General features: G+C 48.9%; 1 long non-coding RNA gene across 1 annotated transcript in view; it reads right to left on the bottom strand.

Moving 5' to 3' along the window:
* Positions 1 to 15,421: 15,421 nt before the first annotated feature.
* The window catches only part of LOC106147344, a 10,129-nt gene continuing 793 nt past the window's right edge, over positions 15,422 to 24,757 (bottom strand). Inside the window, exon 2 of the long non-coding RNA XR_001232202.1 lies at positions 15,422 to 15,677. This is a non-coding gene — a long non-coding RNA (uncharacterized LOC106147344). The remainder of the gene's footprint in view (positions 15,678 to 24,757) is intronic.

The raw sequence follows: 24,757 nt of genomic DNA, 5'->3' as shown, positions 1-24,757 counted from the left end.
GGTCTCCACGGTGCCATGCGTTCGCTCCCTGGGGGAGCTGCGTGAAGCCCAGTGGGTTTTGTGGGCCTCGGTGTTGCCAAGCGCTGCAGAAGGGAGGAACTCATAAGTGTAGGCCCGCGAACGCGCGAGTGCGGGACCCGGCTTTGCAGCTCCGCACAGATCTCGCTGGGCGCTGGGTTTGGGGTAGGCTCGCACCTTTCCTGGGCCTCGCACCCGCGGGCTCCGGCGCCCGCGTTCCCACACTCTCCTCCCACCCCCACCCCCACCGCGTTCCCGGACTCTGCTCTCGGCGGCCCCTCCCCACACACGCGGCTGTTTGTTTTTGTTGGGTTTGTCAATGTTGTCTTTGTTCAAGAGATTGTGTCATCGCCGATGCCAGGAATAAAGTGCGACGCTGTGTGAGATCAAGTGTGTAACGTGTGTAGCCAGGGCTAAGGGCGCCTGTGGCCATTAGTGCCCGTGCACCAGAGGCACACGCGAGAATCTTGGCCCGCGAGGGGGGTCGGTGTATCTGGATGTGCCAAAGGGCACTAATGACCTGTGTGCGCTATCACACAAAGAGCTCTTGAATATGGACTGTGAATCTGGCATGAAAGGTGACAAACTGTAACCAACACATGTTCATCTGGCGTGTGTAAACACATGTGTGATGGCGCGAGTGTGAACGCATTCTCGTACTATCACAGCCGCGTGAGCGAAGCGTGTGAAACTCTTTGACATACGCATGCTAATGTTTGTGAGCAGTGTGTGAAAGAGAGGGGAGACGTGTTGGGGCGTGTAGTGAGGGCGGTGTGTTGGTGGGGCGTCCGGGCTGAGGTGGGACTTCTGGCCAGCGGCCCCGGGACGCCCTGGAGCACCGGCTCCGTCCCTTCCCCACGCCGTGTAAACAAACCCGCTGGAATTCGCCTCCCGGGGCTCCTGGCTCAGCCACACTCCCTTGCCTTCTAGAGAGGGGTGGTGTCCCGGTCGCACAGCGCAGGCAGGTGTTTGACGGACCGCATGTGCTGGCCGGAGCTGTGTCTGCGCGTGCCTCGCATGGCTGTGTGCGCTTGGGGGTGATGGTGTGTGAGCACCCCCGAGGCTGTGCGCTCTCCTGGGTGGTGGTGTGTGTGTCTCTGGCGGTCTCTGGCCCAGCTGCTTCTGCTCCTAGGCTGTTTCATCCTCCTCATTTACTGCCAGCCATAGCGGCAACCCCTGTAATTATGCTGGGCCCGGACGCCGGGGCAAGTCCGGCGCTGACCCCGGCGGGGAGGAGCCCGTGGAGCGCAGGGCTCCGACCTCCTGCCACCCTGGCCGAGGCTGCAGCCACAGGAGGCCGGACCGCCACGCTGAACGTAAATATTTACGGAGCGCCAGCACGGCCGAGGCCCGTGACCCTGGGGTGGGTCAGGGTCCGGCCCCATGCGCCGCCCTGCGCGCACCTGCCCTGGGAGACGTGCTCGGGCTCCAGTTTTTCTGTGGCGCGCCGCCCCGCCAGCCGGGCCGAAGTCCACACGCTGACCAGCCCAGGGCCCAACTCACGCGCTGTTTGCTCACCTGGGAGGACACCTGGGTGCCCCGTGAGAGCACCCCTTTCAGCTCGTGTGTTCCACAGACTTGACACCCCGTGAGGGCAGGAGTTTTGCTTTGTTCCTTGTGGTACTGCTAGCGCCTGGTACTGTACCTAGCACATGTAGTAGATACTCAATACGTCAATGTTTGTTGAGTGAGTGAGGTCACTCACTATTCCGTGAAGGCGTTAAATTCTGCCAGCTGCTCCGAGAAGGAACTAGCAGAGGGAAAAAGCAGGGCATGGTAGTGCTTGCCTATAATCCCAGCACTTTGGGAAGCTGGAGCAGGAGGATTGAAAATTCAAGCACAGTTTGGGTAATTTAGCGATTTGGTAAGACACTAAAAAATAGGACCGGGACTGTAGCTCAGTGTGAAGGTCTTAGGTTCAAACCCCAGTGCTGAAAGGAAGGGGAAAAAAACCACTTGGGCCAGGGCAGGTTCGAACTTGCTGGGCCCACCCTGGCGGGGCCACGTCCGCCGGCACCTAGAAGAGGGGTGAGGGGATCCCCCTCCAACTGGCCGCCAAGCCCTTAAGGCTCCCAGACGCCGGATAACGTGCAAAGATTTTTTTTTTTTTCTCCTTTTGCCGCAGCAGGGACTGAACGTGGGGCCTCAACATCCAGTAGGCATACTCTCTACCACTTAGCTACTTCCTCAGTCCGACGATGGGCATCGCGATGGGCACCTGGAGGGAGGCTAAGCTACAGTCAATGCTAGGGAGAGACAGCGATCGATGGGGGCTGCGGCTCCGGAGCGCGCTTTTCCCGGACTCGGGTAGCAGCGGGGGGGCTCCACCAGCCCTCTGGGCCGCAGAGTGGCGGAGTGGCTACACTGCAGACCCTCCCGGGGCCGCCGCGCCTCCTGGTGGACCACGCGGAGAGGCGCAGGCGCTGTGCCTTCTAGAGAGTCGACAGCAGGGATTTCCTTCTGTGAGCCGCACCGCCCTGGGCCCCTCGGGGCGCTCGGCCTGCCCAGGCGGGTCTCGTCTCGATCCTTGCTTTGGGCCACCTCCCACTGCACGCTGTGTGCTTGCTCGGGCTTTCAGCGCCGCCACCCCCAGGCACACACCTGTGTTCAGAGTCGACAGTCTGAGGTGTCTGTCTGCCAGGCTCTGTCTGGGAAATTCCCTGTGAGTCCCTGCTGGGGATTCCTAAGGGGGAAAAGCGAGCCCTCTGGGTGCCCTGGGGAGCCCTGCGCCGAAGGGAGAGGGTGCCATCTGCTCGGCAGTGTCCACCCGCAGGCAGCTGCCTTTCCAGTCTGGAGCTGGCCTAGCTGTTTCTTGTTGGCCCCGCCGCGGCCAGCCGGTGACTTGTGTCTACACCAGCTCAGCCCTGAGGGCATCTCTGGCAGCCTGGTGAGACTGCAGCGGAGGGGTGGGGCCTGAGCCTGGAGCCGCCTCTATCCTGTTCGTTCAACATCATTTTGAAGAATAAAAATATATGTTTCTCACTTTATTAGTAGTATGTGTGCTTTTTTCAAAAGTTGGAAAATGGAGGAAGACATGGGGGAGCCAGGAAAGTCTCCCTTCTGTTCACATGGCACTGGGGACTAGACCCACGGCCTTCACACTGAGCTACATTCCCAAACCGTGATTTTTTTTTTAGACACACTGAACCTGAATTTGCTATCCTCCTCCCTCAGCCTCCTAGACTGCTGAGATTACAGCCATGTGTCACCATTCCCTTCCCCCAAACCATTTTTAGTTTGTTTTTGTTTTTGAGACAGGGTCTTCCTTGTAATTCAGGCTGGCCTTGAACTCACTGTGTAGTTCAGGGCAGGATTACAGGTATGCATCACCACACCTGGCCCTCTAACTTTATGGTAGAAGACATTTTCCATTCTGTGAAACAAACAAATATAACCCACATATATACATTTTTGGTGCTAGGGATCAAACCCAGGGACTTGCACAAGCCAGGCAAGTGCGGTACCACTGAGCTATGGTCTCGGCAAGTGTGGGCTATATGCATAGTGTTTCATTGAGTGTGTCAGGATTTGCCTGTGTAATGAAGCAGAATAGAAATAAACACATGCAGGGGCTGGAGATTTAGCTCAGCGGCAAAAAGCGCCTGCCTGGCAAGCGCAAGGTCGTGAGTTCGGTTCCCCGTACCGGAGAAAAACAAAAACAAAAACAAAAACAAACAAACAAAAAAAAGAAATAAACACATGCACAAAAAGAAATAAATGCATTCACAAGCTGGCCATGGTGGTTCATGCCTGTAACCCCAGCACTTGGGAGGCTGAGGCAGGAGTGAATTCCAGGCCAATTTAGACTACAAGGCGAGATCCTATTTCCCAAAACTTGGACATAGCAATTACTCCTCCAAATTGGTCACCACCTCTTTCAGGGCATAGTATTAAATTTTATTTTCTAAAAAAAACAAAATCAAATTATAAACAAAAGCCACGTTCACACATATACACTCCTCAGTTGCTGAGCAGTTGGGTTCATGGGTTCTTGGGGCTTGGAAATGATATGTTTTTATCAACAGATATGATGAAGCATCTCCTGTGAACTGAGTGAACTCTGCACCATGGCAGGAGGAATGCAGGGAGGCAGTGGGCTACTGCCTGGTTTCACTGAGCACACAGTAGGGCATGTGCTTTTCAGGATAGGAGAGAGTTTCTCAGATGTGTGAAAAAGCTTTTGATATTGCCAAGCCAAAGCCAGATTTTTTTTTTTTTTTTTGAAGTGCTGGGGAGTCTTCACACTGAGTTATATCACAACCCTTTAAAAATGACTTTTATTTTAAGATAGGGTCTTATTCAGTCACTAAATTGCCCAGGCTAGACTCAAATTTGAATTCCTCCTGCCTTAGCCTGTCAGAGTGCTGGATATACAGTCATGGGCCACCACACTTGGCTCAGTGCTACTAGTCTTTTGACTACTAGTCTGGTTATCTTATTGAGGGTCGAGGTGAATCTAAAGGATCTGTCCCACCAGGAAGGGTTCAGAATCAGGGAGTAGGTAGGATCATCCCCCTGAGACGATTTGAGGATGAGGAGGAGGGATTGTGGGGCGAGGCAGAAGCTAGGGAGCATAGCACTGTGGATTCCGCACAGAAATCACCAAGGTGCTATATTTTGCTGCCTCTTCCACCAAACATTTACTAATCACTTAGTAAAGTGACAACTTTTTTTTGAGGCAAGGTCTTGCTTTGTAGCTCAGTGTAGCTTTGAACTGACTTTGTAATACAGGTTGGCCTTGAACTCATGACAATCCTCCTGCCTCAGCCTCCCAGGTGCTGCGACTACAGGCATGTGCCACCATGCCTAGCTAAATTTACAAATTTAAAATTTACAAATGCACTCATAGTATAGCATCCAACATTGTACCAGGAGGCACTGGGGATGTGAAATAAAATACATCCTTGCCCTAAATGATTCTAAGTCTACTAGTAATTATACTACATATAATTAGAATATTAGATAAGAATTATAATAAAAGCCAGGTGCAGTGGTACACGATGTAATCCCAGCACTCTGGGAGGCTGAAGTGGGAAGACTGCATGTTCAAGCCCCATCTGGGCAATGTAGCAACTTAGCAAGACCCTACCTCAAAATTAAAAATAAAAAAACATCCTTGGGGATGTTGCCAAGGCCCTGGGTTCAATCTCCAGTACCAGAAAAAAACTGTAATAGGGGTATAGTTGAGATAATAAACTACAGGTTTAGGGAGGAAGGAATACTTGGGCTGAGAGATCTTTACAGAGATGGGAATATTTGAAGTGGTATGGTTCATAGCTAGATGTCCCCTTAGAGCCTCATGGGAACTTTTTTTTTTTTTCCCATGGGAACTTTTGAAAAGTAATCGGATTATAAGGACATTAGAGGGGCTGGGGATTTAGCTCAGCGGCACAGCGCCTGCCTGGCAAGCGCAAGGTCATGAGTTCGATTCCCAGTACCGGAAAAAAAACCAAAAAAAAAAAAACCCCTAAAAGAATAAGGACATTAGAGCTGACTTGCCGTGAGGCAGTGGCACCCGATCTGAGGAGGTGGGTCACAGAAAGTGTGACCAGGAAGCTCTATCTCCTCCCCAGCTCCTCCACCAACTTTTCTGTTTCCTGACGCCACACCCTGAGCCACTTCTCTGCCAGACCCCTGTGCCGTGCCGTCCTGCCTTGGAGTCAATGTGGGCTGAAATGTGGACCACAGTAAACCTCTCCTTTAAGTTTTGGATGTCAGGTATTGTGTCTCAGCAATGAGAAAATAAGACCAATGGGTTTTGGAGGATGAGCAGGCATTCACATTCAGGAATTCAGGAACAGAGAACACAGGTGGAGGTGTGCGGGTTTGTGCAGTAAACGCTGATGTAGTAAACATTCTAAAATATGTCTGCAGGAACGTCAGGAGATGAGACAGAGAGGTGTGGGGGCCTGGGGTAGCTGGCCTGTAATCCCAGCTAGTGGAGAGGCTGAGGAAAGAGGAGTGCAGGTTCAAGGTCAGCCTGGGCAATTTAGCAAGAACTTGCCTCAAAATTTAGCAAAATAAAAAAGGAAAATGGCTGGGATGTGGCTCAGTGGCAGAGTACTTGCCCAGCATGTCCCAGGCCTAGCGTTCAATCTCCAGTACCAAAACCAAACCCAAACAAAACAAATGCAAACAAACGTCATCATCCTCAACAACAACAAACAGCGGTCCCAGGCTTCTGTGGCACTACTGGTTAGAGAATGTGGGTGGGAAAGGGAGCCCTACCCAAAGGTACGCCACTGGTAGGGCCTGAGTGGCCGAAGTTCCTGTGGGAGTAACAGGCATCTAAACTGAGGAGGGTGAGGAGCAGAGGACAGATCTGCCAAAGCTCCGCCGTGGATATGAGGCAGGGAGGAGAAGGCGGAAGTGGGGATTTAGATAGAAAGTTGATGGGCTGGGTGTTGTGGCGCAAGCCTGTAATCCCAGCATTCAGAAGGCTGAGGCAGGAGGATCGTTGTGAGTTCGAGGCCAGCCTGAACTGCACAGCGAGACCTTGTCTCAAAAATTAAAAAAAAAAAAAAAAAAAAAAGATAGAAAATTGAGCAGAGGAACAGGCAAGGATAAATGAAGCGTTGGGTTTTAAACACTGTATCATCCAGGAATGATTTTAGCTGCAAATAACAAAATACTCAGCTCAGGGCAGTGGTACACATCTATAATGCCAGCATTCTGGGAGGCTGAGACAGGAGGATCGAAAGCTGGAGTCCAGCTTTGGCAATTTAAAGACTCGGCAAAACCCTGTCTCAAATATAAAAAGGACTGAAGATGTAATTCAGTAACTCTGCGCAAAGGCCCTGGGTTCAATCTAGTACCAAAACAACGCAAACCAGACCCACACAAAAAACCAATACTTTCTGCCTCTGTTATCTGCTGTCCTCATGACGCTGGTTACAAGGTGGCTATCTGATCAAAGAGTCAGAGTCAAGCTGCAGGTGCCACAGGAAGAAGAAATGGAAGGGAAAGGTCTGCTGAAGCTCCCTTCTTGTCTGATAAGAAAATCTTGGCTAGGCGTGTGTGGAGCACGTGCTTAGCTTGTGCAAGGCCCTGGGTTTCATCCCCAGCACCGAAAATAAAAACAGGAAAATCTTACCTAGCAGCTTTCTAGCCAATTTACCCTCGAGGGTCAGACCTGACTCAAGTGACCATGTGTCTGTCGTGCACCACTGTATCGGCAAAGGTCGAGCGGATGCTCTAATTGGGGGTGGCAGGAGTCTACCTTCCCCATCGGCAGTCTGCTCTGACACTGGAGCTCTGGAGGCCTGCACAGGGGTGCACACCTTTGGGGTAGTGAACAGTGTGAGCCCAAACGTGATGAGGGGCCACTGGGACTTCTCAGAGAAGGTGGCAGGTGCAGCTGGAGATGAGGGTCTGCAGCCTGCAGGTCTGAGAAGCTCAGAGCAGTTTTTGCTCTGAGGGCTTAGGCTGAGCCTTGGTGCTCGTGGAAGGGCTTCCCGGAGACTGCAGTGCCTCAGGCAGGGAACCCAGGGCCTGGAATCCCCTCCCTGTGATTTGGGCCATGTTCCCAGCTTGGGGGCTCCTGCTGGAGAAGCTGGGTGGGGGTGGGCAGAAGGACCTCCGCTCAGCGCAGCTGCTAACCCTCTTCTCGCCTCTGGCTGTAATCTTTCACAGCAGCGCAGGGTAAGAGCGGGAGTTAGAGGCTTTATTTCAGAAGCATTCCTTTCTTTGGAACTGGAACCCAGGGCCTCATGTGTGCCAGGGAAATGCTGCGCCACTGAGCCACACCCCCGGCCAAGCTTTACTTTTATATCATTTTTTTTTTCTATTTGCAGAATTAACTGATCAGTGCAGAGAACTTGGAAAAATACAAATAAAGAGAACAAATCACGCATAGAAGCTTAATTTTGGGAGCACGCGTACTTCTCCATTCTTTTCCCATGGCTCTGTACTTTTTTATGGTAAATATCTTTGGGAGGTTACATTTTAATGCCCACATTACAACCAGAGCAGAATCCCTTACATTTGTGTAACATTTTACAACAGTGCAATGTTTTCAGTTGTACGTTTTATCACGCACTATTTCATCTTTATAGACTTACACACCGTGGTGGGCAAAGGCGGGAGGAAACTGAGGCTTGGACAGGGCAGGTGATGGCATTTAGAGCTCATGTGGGTGCCCTCGGTGGGCTGGGGGCCTCTTTGCTCTCTTCCAGCCACACGTTGCTGCCCAGCTGTCCTGGGGTAGAGGAGAGGCTTTGGCATAAAGCGCTGCACTGGCAGTGAGCAAATGCAGTGTCCGGAGAGAAGGAAGGGGTTGGAGGGGCACAGCTCCCTCCAGAACCAAAGCCCCAAAGTAGGCAGAAGGAGGAGAGGAGATAAGGTGGGAGGTCCTAGAGGAGCACGGTGGGCTGGGGTGCTGTAGTGAAATGGCTCTGAGACACTGTCCTCCATCCTGACCTGGCCTATTCCCAAAGGCAGGCGCGGGAGAGAGATGTCCAGATAGTGATTCATCTGCCCGTGTATCAGGCACTTCGCTGGGGAGGTGCTGCGTGGATGTCAGATAAGGCAGCCTAGAAAGATGTGCCAGGATGTCTGGATTTGGGTCCAGCTGTGGAAGCTTTCGGAAATTATTTAACCTCTCTTCACCGCCAGGTTTTTGGTTTTGTCTTGCCCGTGACATAGAAGCAAGATCACCTTCTCTAGGAAAGTGTTACAGCGATCAAATGAAATAACAGGTGCGGAGCGGGGAGAATCCTGATGCTAGGCCTGGGGCAGTGCTGTCCCCAGCACCGTGTGGTCGCAGCCTTCGTGGCTGAGTGCAGGCGAATGTGCTGGTACTGGGGGTGCGAAGAATCTCAGGAACTTAAATATGGGCTGTACCAGGTAGCGTGTGACAAATGTCCCAGGGACACGACAGCCATGAACCCTGAGGTGCAGTACAGTCAGAGGTTTCTAGGGTTCCCTGGGTTAGCATGAGGGGTGGGGTGTCCCGTGTCCAAAGGAGCCCTGCAGGGGTGAGGAGAGAATCTGCGGAGCCCTCTTCCCTCCTCCCTGCCCCGTCTTCCTCCACTGGCTCCACTGCAGTCTCCCTCCTGCTCTTCCTTCCCTGTCTCGGCATCATCGAGTTCACTGACACTGTTCCAGGTGCTGTGGGGCCTGTAGACCCTGAGCTGGGTCTTACACAAGAGGAGAAATGGACAAGTCATGGCCGGAACACAGAAGGCAGAGAAGTGAGACATAGCTTGGGGGGACAGGAGGGGACCAGAGCTACCCAGAGAGGTGGGGCAGGAGCTGAGAGTAGCTGGAATGTAAGTGGAATGTGATACACACCCTGGGGCAGGCACAAAGCACTGTGGGACTCGGCAGAGGGCAGGAGTCTCTGGATCCCAGAGGCAGGGAGGTCCCCAGACAGAAGGGGCGCACAGCAAGACTGGGCAGAAATGGGCTGAGGGCGTTGCAAAATGGGCTGGAGAAGGGCCCTGGGGCCACCTCAGCCAGCCCCGGAGACAGGCTAAGGGGTGCGATCAGCTGAGGATGCCTGGCCTGGGATGGTGGGGAGATGGGAGGGGTCTGGAGCGTGGATAATGGGTAAGGTGCCCTGGGAATAGTAACAGCACCAGCTCGTGTTTCTACAACGCACTCTGCTTTCCCAGCTCATCAAAGCACTTTGCGTGCATTAACAGACTTCATCTTCCCAACCACCGGGAGAGGCGGACAGTACTATTATCCTCATCTTACAGATGAGCCAGCTGAGCACGGAGAGGGTGATAATGTTCGTGAGATCACACAGTTAGTGACAAAGCAAGAGTGTGAAGCAAGGCACCAGGCTTGAGTCTCTGTCTGAACTGCTGTCCTGTACTTTCCAGGCGCTCCTCAAGAGGGATGAATGATAGGCAGTCACCAACACAAAGGGCTGGGGAGTGGCCCAGTGCCAAGTCCCTGGGTTCAACCTTTAGGACCAGGTTAAAACAAGTCATTCTAGAAATGATTTCTCCACGTGCCACAGCTTTGGCTGTGGGGGAAGATGGGGTCATGATCAGGAGCCTTGCTGGGAAGCCGTGTGGTGAGAATCAAGGGTACAAAACTTGATGGCCCAGCTCTTGACTGCCCAAGCCCAGACGAGCAGATGTTTCTATCCAAGGCTCCTAATGCAAGGAAGAGGCCAAACAGGCACAGAGCTTAGAGTTCAGTTCTTGGACACAGCATGGTGGCACATGTCTATAATCCAGCACTCAGGAGGCTGAGGCAGGAGAACTGCAAGTTGATTCCAGCCTTGGCCAGTTTGGACAGCATAATGAGAACCTGTCTCAAAACAAACAAACAAAGAAACATACCCCGAGGAGTTAATTTCTGAGTCTTCTAAGGTCCTGCATGCAGTTCTGGTTACATCCCTTACTTTGTTTCTTGTTAATCCCCCAAGGTGGTTTTCACCCTTCTGTGTGTGAATTACTCAGTTTCCTTCCAGTGAATTCTTTTTCTGCCGGAAGTGACTTGTGGTCAGAGCCTGTGCCTGGCGAACCAGAACTTGAGTCAGAAGTGGCACCAGGTTCTGAAGCCTGGGAGCTGAGAGGTTGGAGATTCCATCAACAGCAGGGAAATCATCACAGGCCTGCATTTGGGGGAAGGACGCAGAGGTTTACTGCATTGGGTTAAATTTTAAGTGTTTGGGAATTCCTGAAGAATGGGTTGAAAGTTACAAATCAGGACCTGGACTGGGAACGCTACATTTTTGTTTTGTTTTGTTTTTTGTTTTTTTTTGAGACAAAGGTCTCTGTGTAGTTCAGGCTAGCCTCGGAAACACTCCTTTGAGCTCTGGAGATGGAGCACAGCATTGGGATTTGAGACCCTGGGGTTGCTATATACTGCCTACAAGGGCCAGGCAGTGGTCAGGAGGGAGGGGCCAGGTATGTTTGCCAGGCTTCTGGCCGGCATCCTATCACCTCCATTACCAGTAAGGAAGGAGCGATTCTCCCCGTTCAGCCAGAGCCCCAGGAGGTCGTGTTGTCCTGTCCTGGCTACAGGGGCCATTCCGTAGCCAAACCCGGGGCTCGAGCTGCTGTACTGGCGTTGGCCAGGCTCAGGACATGTGTGCACTACCGGGCCCAAGAAAGGGGGTGATCCCCCCAAACCATGTGGCCTGAAGGTTCAGGGGGTCCCCCAAGGGACAGAGGGCCTTTTCTTTTTGTGGTTCTAGGGGCTGAACCGTGGATCTTGTGCATGCCAGATAGGGCCACACTCTACCACCAAGCTACACCGCTAGCCCCAGAAAATGGGGCTTCAGTTCCCAGAAGGGGATGAAAGGTAGACAAGCAGAGGAGCTTGGCGAGGTGTTGGGGAGGGAACATGGTACCTCAGGAAGGGTTCAGAACAGAGGGAAAGAGTTTTTATACTTGGGTGGGGAAACCTGAGCCCAGTTATAGAGGAGTTACCCTATAGAGAAAAGGCTTTTCTCTACGGGGTAAACTGAGGATCTAGACCCCAGGAGGAACAGGAGGAGATAAGATTAAGGGCAGAGGGCAAGAGCTCATCTTGGCAAAGGAGGAGTGGAGCTGGGGAGGGAGATGGCAAGAGAAGGTGACCTGGGACAGTCCTGAGTGCCGGTTCCCAGGTAATCTGCTCCCCTGCCTCACCGGCTCCAGAGGTTCCAGTCCCAGCTCCATCACTCACTAGGTCATGATGCGGGGCAAACAGTGCTACCTCTAGTTCTCATTTATGAAATGAGGGTAATAATAGCAGTGCCCACCCATACGATCGTGAGGATTAAATGAGATAATGTATGTAAAGTACTTGGAAGGGCTGGTGTGTCTGGCATATGCAGAGACCTGGGGATTAACTGTCATTATGGTAATTATTAGGATTTTCCTTGCATAGGGCTCACAGGGATAGCAGCAAATTCCAATCCATCTGCTACCCTGAGACCTCCAGTGTTCTGCAAGGTCCCCTTCAGATACCACTGATGGTCCCCCAGGGCACTTCCTGTGGGCTCATAAACGTTGTCTCATTGCTAAAGGGAGCCTCTGTTCTGCCAGGTGGGTGGGTGCAGTGTGCTCCTGCGTGGGGCTGGCTGAGGACGGCGGTGTATGTTTGCCATCTCGCTGGGCTACAGTGGGATTCCTAGCTCTTTGTAAAGATGAGGACTTTGCCGCTGAGCTTCCACGGGCCCTCCTGCCGGCCTACTCCTGCGGGGTGTTCAGCGCTGGCTGCTTGGTTTTTGACCCCAGTGCTCACGCAGACATCAGGCTCGCTGTGAATGCCTCGCTGCAGTCCCTCCTGGGACACAGTCCAGCCGTCCTTCTGCAGAAAGCTTGAGTAAGGAAAGCAACCTCCCTGCCCTGGGCAAGGGCAGCCCTGTCTGATGAGATGGGGCTGAGGACCCTGCTGGGCTCTGGCTGCTGGGTTCCAGCCCAGGCTGGAGCGAGTTCTCTCTCAAACTCTGGGCTGCACTTGGTCACCAGAGTGATCAACCCTTGAGGCTCCAGGCCTCATCAAAGCCAGCCATCTCTTCCCGGCCCAGGCTCTACCAGGCCAAACACATACTCCAGGTCCTCACTTTTAGAGTCTCATCTTGGTCTCTCTCTCTCTCTCTCTCTTTGTTCTCTATTTGGGACAAGATCTCACTAGTTTTTTTGTTTGTGAAAGGGTCTCACTTTTTCAGGCTGGCTTTGAACTTGTGGCAATTCCCCTGCCTCAGCCTCCTGAGTGCTGTTTTTACAGGTATGCGCCACCATGCCTGGCTCATCCTGGTCTTTTACAGAAACTGTTTCAACAGAACTCTCTTCTGAAAAACCAACCCACCAACCAACATCTCTGTGTGTCGCCAGATATACCTAGATACGATTCCAGGTGGCAGGGCTTTGGGTGACGTCAGACCCCCAAAGCACCACGAGAAACAGTGATTTGTGAACCAGTAAATCTAACCTATAGTGACAGAAGGCAGTTCAGTGGTTGACTGAGATGAAATTGGGAATGGGGATGGTGGAGACTGGGGCGCCCCTTCAGAGATGACAGTGTCCTTTGCCTCATTTGGGCGGTGGTTACAGAGGTGTATGCATCTGTCAAGTCATGACTGACGGGCATACATCATCCCCGTGAACTGAGGGGGATCAGTCCCAGGGCTCCTCGAGGACGTGCAAGTCCCTCACATCAGATGGTGTAGAATTTGTATACAATCTCTGCTCATCCTCCCCACCCTCCGTGTATTTCAGATCATCTCTAGATTACTTATACTACCTAACGCAAGGTAAATGCTGTGTGAATGGTTGTCAGGATGGATTATTTAAGAAATAATGACAAGAAAAGAGTCTGTACATATTCAGCACAGACATGACTTTTTCCCAAATATTTTCCATCTGCAGTCAGTTGAAGCCACAGATGAGAAACCCACAGACATGGAGGGCCAACTGTGCTTAAGATGTGTGAATATTATTGTTTGAAAAGTATGCTTCAGTGAGGGTGGTGAAATACAACAAACCAACCAGAACAAACACAGTTCATTGCAGACCCAGTTGGCCAATGGTTGGAGGGATGGGAGGCAAGGAAGCCGAGTGGTGTCCTGGGGCCTCCTGTGGAGGAGAGGAGGTTCAGCTCACCTCAGGCCTAGAGGGCCTTTCCTCTGTCCCCAGCTGCCCCGATGCTAGGAACTGCCCCATTCACAACCTGAACACCCTTTCTTTGAGATAGTTCCTTGCAGGCCCAGCAGACCTGCCAACGGCTTCATCTCAGTCTGATTGGGAAGCAAGGACTGCACCTCCTCTCCCCTGGCTACCGGCAGTGCCTATAAAATAAACATGATTAAAACAGCCAGTGATCACAGAAGACACAGATGAAATGGGGGAAAAAAATCAAAATAAACAGCACCCCCATCCCCAGCCTCACACAGAAAACAGCTCCCCGAGCTGGGTGGGATGTAAAGCAGGCCTGCTTGGGGTGATATTTATGTAAGGGGCTGGGTTCCTCCCTCGGGCAAGTAAAGCAAGCTGTAAAATTTGAAGGCACATTTTAAAATTGTTTAAAATCCTCCCAGTGTGTTTCCTGTCTGGCGCTGTGTTCCGGGCGGTGGTAACACATGTGCGTGTGTGGCCTGGAAGACGTGTTAACGAGGGAGGGAGAGGTGGAGATGCTGTGTAGCCCCCAAGCATCGGCAAGAAAAGGGGTCTGTTGTTGGTCTGGTGTGTGTTCCTGGTGTTGGAATGCGCGTAAAGGGCCTCGGCCTCGGGAGGGTGGTTTACTGAGTCTGAGAAATTAGCATCTTTTTAAAAGTCACCATATTATAAATCATTAGCTAGGCCTTGCGGGCTAATAATGCAGGTATGTGATTTTTCCTTCTGAAGCAAGTAGGTGTGATCATACTGGACAACACGTCATCATTAGAGTACAGCAGGACGCAGCGGTGGCCGCCAGGCAAGAGAGAGGATGGGCCCGGTGCATGGTGGCCTTCTACCTTGCTTTCGCTGTTCCCGCTGCCTGGGAGCCTTCGCCAGCTGTCAGAGCCCGACTCATGCCGCCTGCCTGGCTCCCTACCACCCCCCCACAGTGCGAATTAATCACTCCCTCTTCTGGGCCGCGTGACATTTTGTATTCTACTGTGTTTACTTTGTTCCTTCTCTTCTGAAATTCGGCTGGGTATGTGTCCACTCCCCCCGGCACGTCCTTTGAAGGCAGAACTCGGTGTCTCTCAGTCAGTGCTGATGCCATCTCTGCTGCTTCATGTGCCCAGCAGGGGGCTGGTGCTCGGTCGGTGTCTACTGAATTAGACTGGGTTTTTTTGTTGTTGTTTTGTTTTTGTTTTTTTTTTTTGTACTGGAGGTTGAACCCAGGGCTTTCACTCTGAGACATCCCCCAGTCCTTTTTATTTTTCAAGATAAGGTCTCCCTGAGTCACCAAATTGCCCAGGCTGGGCTTGAATTGTGATCTTCCTGCCTGAACCTCCCAGATTATAGATATGGGCCACCTTGCCTGGTTGCTTGAGGATATTTTTCTTTCTTTCTCCCTTTCTTTCTTGCTTTTTTTGTCTTTTGGAGACAGGGTCTGGCTATGCAGTTCAGGCTGGCCTTAAGCTCACTTTGCAGCCCACGCTGGCCTCGAACTCACAACAATCCTCCTGGCTCAGCCTCCCGGGTGCTGGGATTACAGAGGTGCCCCACCACACTTGGTTTTTTCTTTTCTTTTCTTTTTTTGAGACAGGGTTTTGTTGTATAGTTCAGGCTGGCCTGAACCTACGGCACTCGTGTTATTGAGTTTCTCTTTTAAGACAAAAGATGTTAATGTATGAGTTGTCTTTTTCTAAACTAAAACCTCAGTGTTCAGGTTTAATTGCAGTGTTGGCCCTTTGCAATACATAAGTGGGTTTTGGGTTTGGGCACTTGGTCTTTAAAAGGATCGCCATCCCTGATTTAGAATATAGATATAATTGTGCTGAATTTAGAGCTGGTGCAATTCAAAATGTAATTTGAAGAAAACATGGTTTTATTTGACTGTTGTTATGCCACGTAAATATGCCACGTGATACATTTTCTATCATGCTAGAAAATCTTCCAGAGACAGCATCTGTGGGGACAAGAAGATCTGTAGGGGCAAACTTGTCTTCTCCATGCAGTTTCCTGGGCTCCACCTGGTGCAGGATGGGGACACTGCAACCGTGGGCACTGTTCCCCTGCAGTGGCTGCCGGGCACAGGAACTGTGGAACATGAAGCCAAGCCTGGAAGGAACACTTGATTCAGATGAATAATTCAAAGGAGTCCAAAATGTCGCCTCATTAAATGGAAATGTTAAGGGAGTGGCAATCTATAAGTCTAGTTATTGTGTTAGGCTTTCAAAAACAAATTACAGAGAGAGAGAGAGAGATCTGCAGATCACTGGTGTTCTATAGCGAGTCTGTATGCAGGGCACTGGGCCAGGCCTGGGTGGGCTCCCATGAAGGTGGGTATTTACGCCCTTTCCTTTGCTTGCCTGCTGCCCCCGGGGTATGGGCCATGGGAAAAACAAGTGCAGAGGCTCCAGGCAGAGCTGGGGTTAAAATATGAACCAGCAGCGGTCTTGAGCCGGTTCCACCCACCTTAAAGCGTAAGGACTAATACGTCTCCCTGCCCAGGGGTGCAGAGGCTCCTGCAAGCTGCTGGGCACGGTGCCTGTTGGCTCACAGCACAGGCATGGGGTCTCAGGTCCCACCAGTGTCTCCCACAGCCCACGTAGGCTGCCCTTCCTCCAAGTTTAGGCTGCTGGGACAGCCAGTTTCAGAGAAACAATGAATCATTTTTTGCTATATTATGTCGGATATAATATTTGAGACATATGTATATTTTTGAAAATTTATTATTTACCTAGAAGCTCAGGGTTTTTTGTTTGTTTTGTTTTGGCTTTGGTTTTATTGAGGGGGCGGCACTAGGGGTTGGACCCAGAGACTTTGCACTAAACTACATACTGTTAGTATTAGTGTTAGTATCAGTATTAGTGTCAGTGTTCGTGCTCGTGTGCATGCTAGTATTGTACTGGGTATTGAACTCAGGGTCTTCAAACTGAGCGATAGCCCCAGTCCCTTTTTTTGGTTTTTTGAGACATGGTCTTACTCTGTAGTTCAGGTTGGCTTTGAACTCACTATGTAGCCTAGGCTGGCCTTGAATTTGGGGTGATCCTACTGCCTTAGCCTCTGTGAGTGCTGGGATTACAGGTGTCACACCGGGCCCAGCCCTTTAAAAAAATTTTTTTTTTAAATTTTGAGCGGGATGTGGTGACACACACCTGTAATCCCAGCACTTGGGAGGCTGAGGCAGGAGGATCGTTGCGAGTTCAAGGCCACCCTGAACTGCATAGCAAGACTCTGTCTCAAAAAGACAAAAAAAAAAAAAAAAAAAAAAATTGAGACAGGCTCTCACTAAATATCCCAGGCTAAGTTGAAATTGTGATCCTTCTGCCTCAGCTTTCCAGAGTGCTAGGATCAACTGGAAGTTCTGTGGTTTATCCAAAAGCACTGCGTGAAGTTCCATATCCTCCATGAAAGACAGCTTGGTGACAGCTCCACCCTCTGAACTCCCGTGGCCCTCATGACTTGGCACTTGCTTGGCATATAGGAAGCAGTGTCACTTTTACTGATTGGTGACACTTAGAGCAGCTTAGAGCAGCTATGACCACTTAGAGCAGCTGTGATGCACCAGGCACACAGGTGCTTTGCTTGGCCTGTCACATGAACCCCCACTGCAGTTCCCTAAGGGTGAAACTGGCGTCCTCATGGAGGTACTGGAGGGTCAGTGCCCCCAGCCAGCACGCAGCGCCATGTGCTTCGGGCCCACATTCTGCAGGACCAGATTCTGATTCCCACACTGCTGCTCTGGGTGGGCAGTGACCCTGCCAGCACCCAAGGCCTCTGCCCATAGCGCCCAAGCAGCATCTACCCAGGTTTACAGCACCAAGGGTGTCCTTCCCCAAAGCACAGTTGGAATTGACCTGGAGACTCTGGGGTTGTGATCTGATTCCTAAACTCTTAGCTATGGAGTGACAAAGACACGGTGTTCAGACAAGAACAAGGAAGGTATTCGGCATAGGGGCACAGGCCTGTAATTCCCAGCACTCAGGAGGCTGAGGCAGGAGGATTGCTGCAAGTTTGAAGCCAGCCTGGACTACATAGCGAGACTATGTCTCAAAAAAAAAAAAAAAAAGAAGAAGAAGAAAAAGAAAGAAGAAAAAAGAACAAGGACGGCACTAAGCTCTAGAAGACCCCAGGATGTTGTTTGCTCAAGTGTGTGAACTCTAGCATTACTTCATGAATCATTGTGAAACTGGCCCATGAACAAAGTCCACTAAGGCCAAAGTCCGCCAGGGTGGCTCGTGATGGTGGTGAATGACATGGCATATAGCGTGTTCAGTGTGTACGTGACGTGAGGCAGAGGCTGGGCTGACTGGGCTGATGACACCTACATTCCCACGGAGTGTTTTGGTTTAAGTTTGGGAATCACATGAGTGAAGCTGTGGTCCTTTTTGGAAAGGGATCAGCCAGCCGCAGATGGCCTTAGGACACGTGTTCCCCAGAAGATGTCCTCAGAGTTCACTTTGTAGTCCAGGCTGGCCTCAAACTTGCAGAGAGCCTCCTGCCTCACCTTCCCGAGTGCTGGGATTACAGTTGTGCATCACTGTGCTCGGCAGGCTGTATTGTTTAGAGAACAACAACAAGAAAGTAATACATACATGTTCAGTACAGACACAGTTTTTCCACCCAGGTATTTTGGATCTATGGTTGTTGAATACCAGGATGTGGAACCCACAGGTTCAGAGGCCCCATCACTCTCTCTCTCTCTCTCTCTCTGTATATATGTTCTTTTCTGCCTATTTAATATTTCTTCTCAGTAGATTAGAAACTCAAGGAGCAGGGACATAATTCCCTACTGCAGAGACAATAGTGCTTTGCTAGAGAAAGGTACCCAACACAGAGTAGGACTTTTAAAAAAACAGCAAGGGCGGGCTGGGGATTTAGCTCAGCTGCAAAAGCGCCTGCCTGGCAAGCGCAAGGTCGTGAGTTCGGTTCCTATAACCGGAGAAAAACCAAAAACAAACAAACAAACAAACAAACAGCAAGGGCATGACTCCACCCTTAGGAACGAATGGCAAATGGCTTTGAGGAGCTCATAGGTAAAAATAACCCCCTGGGCTGCAGTGTAGCTTGGTGGGAGAGCACTTGTCCAGCATGCTCCAGACACCGGCTTCCCTCCCTAGTGCCCCAAACCAAACCAACAGGTATGCAGAACTGTGTGACCACTGTTTCTTTCTCCTACCTGCTGCCTGAAAGCCAAGGTTAAGCTCCCAGGAGTGAGAACAGCGATTCCTTTTTTTTTCTGGGGAAAAAAAAAAGCCCAAAGAATGGTCCCAGACAAAAGATCAACATTTAGAACAGAAGGGAAAGGCACTAAATGTCCTTTTATTATTTCCTCCATGGCTTCCTTTCTTCTGCAAATACTTACTGAGAGCCTACCCTGGGCCAGATGATATCTAGCCGGCAGAACTCTATCTGTAAACAAAACTGACCTAAGTGCTTTGCTAGGAGCACATGTGCCACGGCGGTGCAGTCACAGAGCAGGCTCAGTCTGTGCTATCCTGGAATGTGAATGGGTAGCTCAGGGCAGAGAGCATTTGAGGCCTCCAGGGGGATCAAAACACAGAGAAAGGGGCCTGGGGATATGGCTCGGTGGTACAAGCGCCTGCCTGGCAACCGGGAGGTCATGAGTTTGATTCCAGGTACCAAACAAAACAAAACAGAACATAGAGAAAGGAATCCCAAAGAAAGAGGTGTGATGCTGAGAGCAGAAGAAAACTTAAAATGGTAATTAAGGGCTGAGAGTGTCACTCAGCATACAGCCCTGGCTTCAAGGCCCAGTACCTCCCCAGGAAAGAGGTAAGGAAAGGGGTAAAATAATTCATATTTTCTGAGGGGTAAGAGAGAATTCATGAGATGACAGGAAGATTATATTAAAAAAATAAAATTCTCGGGCTGGGGATGTGGCTCAGTGGCAGAGCTCTTGCCTTGGATGCACAAGGCCCTGGGTTCGATCCCGAGCACCACATACATTAAAAAAAAAAAAACAAAAACCCAAGAATAATAATAAAATAAATATAGGTTATTAAAGATGATTAATCAAAGAATGGGAAGTCTAACCAAGGAAATCTCCAAGAAAGCAGACTAACTAGATAAGATGCTGGGGAACTGGGAAGAAAAACTAAAAATTAGAGAACTGGCTCAAGAGATTGAACAGTCAACTAGCATAACCGAAGGAACAAGACAAGATGGGAGGAAGACCCAGCGTGGCAGCGCACGCCTATAATCCCAGCACTCGGGAGGCTGAGGGCAGGAGAATAATTGCGAGTTCAAAACCAGCCTGGGCTACAAAGTGAGTTCAAGGGCAGCCTGAACTGCATAGCAAGACCCTGTCCCAAAAAGATTAAAAAAAAAAAAAAAAAAAAGATGGGAGGAAGTTATCAAAGAAACAAAAAAGAAACTTCCCAAGAACTGAAATTTTATTTTTTTACTTTAGTTTTATTTTTTTTTTAGATAGGGTCTCACTATGTAGTGCTAGACACATCGGCTTTCTGGAAAGGGTAGTGAGGAGTTAGTAATAAAATTTAAAATCCCTAAAATACATTATACAAGCATGAAAAACTTCAATTCATTTCAATGGGTAATATTCCCATGGTTCAAAAATCAAAATGATTTTAAAAAGTGAAATAAAGCTGGGCATGGTGGCATAGACCTATACTGCAGCAACTTTTTTTTTAATTAATTCTTTAAATATACTTCCAGTGGATCATTGTTTTTGTGATTTAAAAAAGACAAATAGCCGGGTGTGGTGGCTCATGCCTGTAATCCCAGCACTCAGGAGGCTGAGGCAGGAGGATCATTGTGAGTTTGAGACCAGCCTGGGCTACAAAGTGAGCTCAAGTCCACCCTGAACTGCATAGTGAGACCCTGACTCAAAGAAGACAAAAAAAAGACATATAAAACTGCCCATCTTAGCCCTTGAAAGTGTGCTGTTTGATAGTGTTCCGTATACTCACAGTACTTTTCTCCCTTATTTTTCCTGCATAATATGCACTTTGTTCTCCACTCTGAGGTCTTCCCTTTAGAACACACCCTGAAGCACTTTCTTTGAGAGCTTCCTTGTTCCTCAGTCTGAGTGCCCCATGGGGGGGGGGGCAAGTAATTTATTTAACCGGTCACCCACAGAAGGACTGTTAGGTTGTTTTCAATACTTTCCTATTGAAAATGGCCGGTACAGTGAATCACCATGCACACACGTCGTTAAACTGTGTGCGGAGTCACACGTCGGCCCCAGCAGTGACACTGCCAGGTTAAAAGTGAACGCAGCGGTAATTCTGTGTGTTGCTGTCTCCAAACCTCCCTCCCTGCAGCTACCCCGCTTCCACTCCCCACGGCAGGGTGTGAAAATGTCTGTTCCCAAGAGCCATCGCAACAGACTGTGTTGTAAACTCCTGGATTTCTGCCAAGCTGATAAATGAGAAATGCTATCTCAGTGTAGTTTTAATTTTCATTTATCTTCTGTGTGAGACTGAACATCTTTTTAAAAATTTAAAAGCCATTTGCATTTCCTTTCTGTGAACTGTTTGGGTTCTTTGGCCGTTTCTCTATTCCATTGTTGGTCTTTCTGGTTAATCAGTAGCTCCAAAGAAGATAAAATGTTTTTTAAAGAAAAAGAATGAATCACAGTGTAGGACACAGCTCAGCTAAATGATTGTTACCGTGTCATAACCATCTAAACGCTAAATAGAGCCCAAATTTTGCATTTAACTTTATTGAGAGGATCGGGAGTAAAGGAGGTGTGGTCTGTGCATTGAGAGTTAGGACAGAAAGAACTAAACTTCACCCCCCGGGGAAAAGGCAAGAAACTCTAACTTCGAAAAGAAGAAAAAAAAAACATAAAAGTCAGCAGCACAGCATGTTATCTAGTAATATGAAGGTAAGTGTCAGAAGAAAAACGAGAAGGTTTGAGTTGGTGGCCTCTGTGAATCACACTAGGAGCTAGGAAGGAGTGTGGTAGGAACTATTATTTTCCCATCAAAGTTGCTTAGTCCCCGGGGCTGGGGATTTAGCTCAGCGGCACAGCGCCTGCCTGGCAAGCGTAAGGCCCTGAGTTCGATTCCCGGTACCGGAAAAAAACAAAACAAAACAAAAACAGTTGCTTAGTACCAAGTCCTAGCACTCAGGAGGCTGAATCAGGAGGATCACTTTGCTTTCAAGACCAGCTTGAACTATGTAGTGAGACCCTATCTCAAAACAAAAGCAAAAAACAAAGCAAACAAACAAACAAAAAGCCAAAACAAAAAACTCCCAAAGTTGCCCAGTTCTATTTGGCTTTTTAAAACTATATCATATGGGCCGGGGATATAGCTCAGCAGCACAAGGGCCTGCCTGGCAAACGCAAGGTCCTGAGTTCGATTCCCAGTACAAAAAAAAAACACCAAAAACTATATAATGTGCTGCTGGGCGTGGTGGCACACGTCCTTAATCCCAGGATTTAGGAAACTGAAGCAGGAGGATCACTTTGAGTTCAAGGACAGTCTGGACTACATAGTGTGTTCAAGGCCAGTCTGAACTGATGTAGGATTCCAAATGATATAAGGGAAATGGTATAATTCCCAATCTGCCAGATGTCAGATATGCTGAGTATGAACTCAGCAAAAATCGAAGAATGAATTCTAAGGAACAAGAGTGGGAAAACTTAACTGCGAAAGACAGCTCCTGTGGGACAGGAGAGGGCCCGAATGGGTCGCCATGTAGCCCACTTTCCAGAGGAAGTTTTATAGAGCAAAATCACGAAGTGGGTGCACAATCACTAGGTGAGCACAACACGGGAAAAACACTAAGATCAAAAAAAACAATAAGGGGCTGGGAATTTAGCTCAGGGGCGCAGCACCTGCCTGGCAAGTGTGAGGTCATGAGTTCAATTCCCGGTACCGGAAAAAAAAAAACAAAAAACAATAAGATTACAAGTATAGCCACTTAGGTAATGGCCCAGTGGGAAGCAAGTCACATAGCAAGTGTCCATGGAAAGAACAGGGTTTTTTTTTTTTTTAAAGAGATGAGTCAGGAGGTCCTGGTCACCTATGTGGGTGACTGAAGTCTAGACTTTATTGGGCCAGGTGATACCAATTATAGTATATTGCTTATCCCTTGGCAAGGCATGTAGGCGTGAGGCCTGGCCTTCATTGGATGTGCCTCTAGCCATAGTTGTAAGGTATTCTCATCCTCTGTACTGACTTTCTCAGGGGCCCAGCCCTGTCTATCTATAATGTTCTTATCTAACTGAGCTATCTATAATAGAACTACATAGTGAGACCTTGTTTCAAAACAAAACAAAACAGAAAAAAGAAAAAACTATAATTGTGCCACTGTAATAAGATAAATTATGCATTAATTTTATAATATAATTAATTAATTATTAAAGAAGGTAAAAGAGATAGCTTGCCCCTCTTTTTTCTTTTTTTTCTTTTTTTTTTTTTTTTGATATGGGGTTCACTATGTTGCCCTGGCTGGTCTCAAACTCCAGGGCTCAAATAAATCTCCTGCCTCAGCCTCCCAAATAGCTGGAACTGCAGCTACATGCTACTGGGCTGGCTCAGCGTCCCCTTTGTAAACAGAAGGATGTTATAGAAGGCAGTATACAGGAGAGGGGTTTGTTTGCTGCTTGATTGGTTTGTGGTGCTGGGGATAGAGTCCAGGACCTTGTTCCCTCCTGCTGAACTCAGTTCCATCCTCTGCCCTGCAAGAGTGTTTATGTTAGTGATTGCAGCGAGATTGAAGACCCAATAAAGTCTGTTTGAAAAGCAAACAAGATCATGTTGGGAGAAAAGTCTCACCCAAAATCACAGGTTTTGTGTTGTGTTGGTGTGTGTGTGTGCTGAGAGTTGCCTCCACTGGCCCTGAACTCCTGGGCTCAAGTGGTCATCCTGTCTCAATCTCCTGAGTAGTAAGATTTCAGGCACACCCAGCAATTGCTATATTCAGTTAGAGTTCTGCTGACTTCCTAGCCAATCCCTTAGGACTCTAATCCTTTGTTACGGTTAATAATTCTTTACCTTAAACTTTCCCTGTTCAAAGTATCATGTGGTTTCTGCCTCCTGCCTTGACGCTGGCTGACACACGGGGCAGCAAGCAGACCAGCAGAGTCCTCGGAAAGGAATCCTGTCAGTGGTGAGATGGAGTTAGGCCTCGACCAAAGGTTGTTCTGCTCTTGCTAAATGGCACTTGAAAGCAAAGGATCAATCTGTTTCCAAGTAACTTAACTATGTTCCTGAACAAGGCTCAAAAATATTCACAGGAATACAAAGAAATCCAGCACCAAACAACATTAAATTCACAATGTCTGGAGCCCAATCTATACTTATTAAGTGTGCAAAACATGGGAAAATACTACCCCAAATGAGAGGAACGATTAACTGATTAAAAACAGATGTAGCCCAGCACTCAGGAGGCTGAGACAAGAGGAGTGCCACAAGTTTGAAACCAGCCTGGACTACATAGTGAGTTCAAGGCCAGCCTGAATCGCGTAGTGAAACCCTGCCTCAAAAAAGACAAAAAATGAAAACAAAAACAAAACAGATTCAGAAGGATAAGCTTGAGACACTCCTAGGTAAATGGATGAACCTTGAGAACATATTCTTTACTGAAATAAATTGGACACACATATAAATACTGAATTGTTTCTCTGGTGTGAGAAACTGGAAATATAAATAAAGACCAAAATATATAATAGGTATCATGAAATAAGAAGAAAATGTTCAAATGGGGAGGGGAGCTAGGGAGGGAAGAGGGGAAAATGAAAAAAGGAAAGGTTAAAAAAAGTGAAAAAAGAAGGAAAAAATTAAAACAAAGCTTTTGTAAATTGGGAGGGGAGGAGGGGTTGAAGGGAAAGGAGAGGAATGGGAAAAAAAGAACCAAGTTATATCAAGTACAAGTACAAATTCTCTGTGATCAATGTGATCAGTATGTATATCTAAAATGTACAAATAAAATCTGATTTTAAAAAAAAGGTCCTGAAAGACAACAGAATTAGTAGGCAAAGGCTTTGTAGTAATTATTACGAACTGGGCATGGTGCCATAGGCTCATGATCCCAATATTCTGAAAGGTTGAGGCAGAAGGACAAGTTCAAGCCCAGCCTGGGAAACTTCGTAAGACCCTACTTCAAAAGCTAAAAAAAAAAAAAAAAAAAAAAAAAAAAAAAAGGTCTGACATACATGTTGAGAGCCCAGCATTTACTCCAGTGCCACAAAAAAAAGC

Source organism: Chinchilla lanigera, unplaced genomic scaffold, assembly GCF_000276665.1.
Source record: "Chinchilla lanigera isolate Chin_1 unplaced genomic scaffold, ChiLan1.0 scaffold00144, whole genome shotgun sequence".
NCBI lineage: Eukaryota > Metazoa > Chordata > Mammalia > Rodentia > Chinchillidae > Chinchilla > Chinchilla lanigera.
Note: the sequence above shows the minus strand (reverse complement) of the source record. Positions and strands in the feature narration are given on the sequence as shown.